Below are 5,043 nucleotides of genomic sequence, written 5' to 3' on the forward strand. Positions count from 1 at the left end.
CCGAATATAGATCTCTGCCAACCGCTCTGAAGAATAGGTAGCACACACAGGAATGAAGTGCGCGGATTTGGTCAGCCAATCCACAATCATCCAAATAGCATCGAACTTTCTCAAAGTCCATGAAAATCCAACAACAAAGTCCATAGTGATCCTCTCCCACTTCCACTCGGGAATATCCATTTGCTGAAGAAAGCCACCCGGTCTTTGATGCTTATATTTCACCTGCTGACAATTGAGACACCGAGCTACAAATCCCATAATATCTTTCTTCATTCTTCTTCACCAGTAGTGCTGCCTCAAATCCTAATACATCTTTGCGGCACCCGGATGAATGGAATACCATGAGCTATGTGCCTCTTCTAGAATCAACTCTCGAAGCCCATCCACATTGGGCACACAAATCCGGCCCTGCATCCTCAACACCCCATCATCTCTAATGGTCACATCTCTAGCATCGTCATGCTAAACTCTATCCTTAAGAACAAACAAGTGCGGATCATCATACTGGCGCTATCTAATGCGATCATATAAGGAAGACCGAGAAACCACACAAGCCAATACCCGACTGCGCTCTGAAATATCTAGCTTCACGAACCGATTGGCCAAGGCCTGAACATCAACTGCAAGAGGTCTCTCACCAACTGGAACATATGCCAAACTCCCCATACTCACTGCTTTTCGGCTCAAAGCATCGGCCACCACATTGGCCTTTCTTAGATGGTACAATATAGTGATATCATAATCCTTAAGCAACTCCAACCATCTCCAATGACTCAAATTAAGATCCTTTTGCTTGAACAAATGCTGAAGACTGTGATGATCAGTGAACACCTCACAAGATACACCATACAAGTAATGCCTCCAAATCTTTAATGCGTGAACTATGGCAGCCAACTCCAAATCATGAACGGGGTAGTTCTTCTCATGGGGCTTCAACTGACGAGAAGCATAAGCAATAACTCTACCCTCATGCATCAACACACAACCAATTCCAACTCTCGAAGCATCACAATACACGGTATATGAACCTGAAGCTGATGGCAAGACCAATACTAGAGTTGTGGTCAAAGCTGTCTTGAGCTTCTGAAAGCTCTCCTAACACTCGTCCGACCAAACAAATGAAGCACCCTTCTGAGTCAACTTTGTCAAGGGCGATGCAATAGATGAGAACCCCTGAATAAACCGCTGATAATAACCCGCCAAACCAAGAAAATTGCGAATCTCTGTGGCTAAGGATGGTTTGGGCCAACTCTGAACTGCCTCTATCTTCTTAGGATCAACCTGAATACCCTTGCTGGACACTACGTGCCCCAAGAAAGCCACTGAACTGAGCCAAAACTCACACTTGGAGAATTTTGCATAAAGCTTCTCTTCTCTCAATCTCTGCAACACAACTCTCAAATGCTCCGCATGCTCCTCTTAACTACGCGAATACACCAGAATGTCATCAATGAAGACTATGACAAACGAGTCCAGATAAGGCCGGAACACACTGTTCATCAAATGCATGAACGTTGCTGGGGCATTGGTCAGCCCAAAAGACATTACCAAGAACTCTTAATGACCATATCGGGTCCTGAAAGCTGTCTTAAGAATATTCAAGTCCCTGATCTTCAACTGGTGATAACCTGAACGGAGATCAATCTTGGAGAACACCCTCGCTCCCTAAAGCTGGCCGAATAAATCATCAATGCGAGGCAAAGGATACTTGTTCTTAATTGTTACCTTGTTCAATTGCCTATAATCAATGCACATTCTCATAGTACCATCCTTCTGCTTCACAAATAAAACCGGCGCACCCCAAGGTGACACACTAGGCCGAATGAATCCTTTATCAAGTTGTTCCTGAAGCTGCTCCTTTAATTCCTTCAACTCCGCTGGTGCCATATGATACGGTGGAATAGAAATGGGCTGAGTGCCCGACACCAGGTCAGTACCAAGATCAATATCCTTGTCCGGTGGCATGCCCGGTAGGTCTACAGGAAGCACATCGGGAAAATCTCTCACAACTGGAACATAATCAATACTGGGAGTCTCAGCACCGACATCCCTCACAAAGGCTAGATACGAAAGACAACCCTTCCCAACTATACGCTGGGCTTTCAAGAATGAGATCACTCTACTGGGAACATAATCAGTCACACCTCACCACTCGATCGGTGGCACACTCGGTATAGCCAATGTGATTGTCTTAGCATAACAGTCCAAAATAGCACGACATGGAGACAACCAATCCATGCCCAAAATGACATCAAAATCCACCATACACAATAATAAAAGATCCACACGGGTCTCCATACCCCCAATAGTCACCACACACGATCGGTACACACAGTCTACAACAATAGTATCGCCCACCGGGGTAGATACATGAACAGGTGAAGCAAGAAACTCACGGGGCGTACCGAAATAACGAGCAAAGTATGATAACACATAAGAAAAAGTGGAAGATCAAATAATAAAGAGGCATCTCTATGGCAGACTGAAACAATACATGTAATAACATCATCTGAAGCAATAACATCGGGTCTGCCCGGAAGTGCATAGAAATGGGTCTGACCACTACCTGATCGACCTTCCCCTTTGGGATGACCCCTAGCTGACTGGTGGGTGGTGGTGAAGTAACTGGCGCTAAAGCCGATGACTGATTCACCCACACACCTCAAACTGGAACCAACACAGCACATAACCGTGCAATCGACTAATTAATAGTGGACTCCCCCACTTGGCTCGAAGCCATAGACCAAAACATACACAATAACTCATAACGCATATACTTTATTGCTGCCATAATACCATAGCGAGATTAAACTCAATCATTCATAAGCTCGTCGAACACATACCATCTGGTACTTTATATCTTCTGTAAATCTCGCATTCACTCTCATAGTAGTCAAGCCTACTCTCTTGAGCAACCCAAATTCAAATTGTAAAACATATATTTCCCTGGTAACAGAGATCTTCCAATAAATGACACAAGGGATTATGCAAACTTCAGAACAATCCGCAGGAGATAACCCCACCTGCTTTGCCTCAAACTAACATTTATGTATACCTTACGCAGTCACTTAAACTTCATGAGTCTGAACTCAAACCGCAACATAAAATTTACTCCACTCCCAACTAGGAAACATGGAAAGATTCTTCACACAAAAATAACTCGGGGTTATACCTCAAATCAAGGTGAAAATCAAGTACCTAATAGTTCTTCTATCCTCTAGCACACCCTTCTGGTCGTTTCCAAATCATATAAATACACCTCACAGTCACATCACACTCATCACATAACTATCCAGTCATCACCTCCCTTAATAGGGACACAAAAAAATATATGGATCCAAAAACACGTGCTCACGAAATCAACAGCTCAGGGCTCGAGCTATAAGCAAAAATCCGGCCTCGAGTCTTCCCGACTGGCCCAACATCAACACATAGAGATCACATCTTGCCCCTTGATCAGGGAAATCACAAGCCATCGATACACATCGAATATTGAGCGCTCATGCACACATACGAACGCGTGGAAGGAATTCAAAGAATTACTTTACAAGCTGAATCAAGGACACACGATGAGAATTCAAGAATGTAAAAATTTTCCTAAAGGTTGTACAGCCTCTCGAGGAAAAATACAAACGTCTCTGTACTGATCTGCGAGACTCTACTAAACCTAATCATGACTCGTGAGACCTATAAAACCTAGGCTCTGATACCAACTTGTCACGACCCTAAACCCGGACCCGGTCGTGATAGCGGCTCTCGTGAAGACAAGGCTATCGAACTATTTCCAATTCGATGTTAAATTGTTAAACAGTAAAAAACAGTCTAAAACATGATTTAATAATACTAAGTAGCAGGTAATATCAATAAAATGCAGAAGTACAACCCAACACAGCCTGATACCGGGGTGTCACTAGTCATGAGCATCTATAAGTCATAATACAAGTCTGCTAAGTTTATAAGCTAGTACAGATGTCTGAAAAGAGATAGAAATGATAAAAGAGGAGAAACACAGAACTGCGGACGTCAAGCAGCTACCTCGTGGACTCCGATATCTGCCGGGAGCTCTCAACTCGCACTAGCAGGATCCGCAACGCCTGAATCTGCACACAGGGGTGCAGGGAGTAATGTGAGTACTCCAACTCAGTGAGTAACAAAGGTAAATAAAGACTCAAAGCAAGAAATCACGTAATGCACAAAGCATTCTATAATGAAGCAGTAAAATAATTAAAACAGTAAACCAGTGAAAGATAGGTAAAATTATTTAACTCAAACGTAGTTTCATGAAAAGCCTTTTTCAATAATTAAGCAAGTAATTGACAGTCAATTATGAAAAGTAAACACATAAAGGCTCGCCCCTCGGGCACAATATCAATAAATCCGCCCCTCGGGCAATCACATAGAATAATACCAACCCCTCGGGCTCAATCTCACATCGCAATAGGTACCCGCGCTCACTGGGGGTGTACAGACTCCTGGAGGGGCCCCTCATGGCCCATGCGCAATATCAAGCCACCTCGTGGCATCATCACTAGGCCCTCGGCTACATATCAATCAAGCCACCTCGTGACGTACATATCTCAGGCCCTCGGCCTCATAATCGGTATCAAATGTTTCCTCACAACATAGGCCCTTGGCCTTACTCAGTCAAAATCCTCGCAAGCCACTCGGGGAATAGTAAAACATGTGTTTCTCAGCCCAAACATTATTTAAAATATCATTAAAGTATTAAAACTGAGTATACATGGATGAGTATGAAAAATAGTAGAAAATAACATGACTGAGTTCAAGTAATAAGTCAAAACAGTGAGAAAATACCAGTAAAAATCCCCGAATGGTTCAAATAGTTGGCACAAGTCCCAAATATGGCATTCAGCCCAAATCATGATGATAACAAATAGGTTTCAGTCAAATACGCGGTAAAATAGTCATTCGGGACGGACTAAGTCACAATCCCCAACAGTGCACAACCCCACGCTCGTCATCAAACGTGTGTCTCACCTCAATATAGCACTACGATGTGCAAATCCGGGGTTTCAAACCCTC

This window comes from Nicotiana tabacum, chromosome 10 (genome assembly GCF_000715075.1).
Source record: "Nicotiana tabacum cultivar K326 chromosome 10, ASM71507v2, whole genome shotgun sequence".
Taxonomy (NCBI): Eukaryota; Viridiplantae; Streptophyta; class Magnoliopsida; order Solanales; family Solanaceae; genus Nicotiana; species Nicotiana tabacum.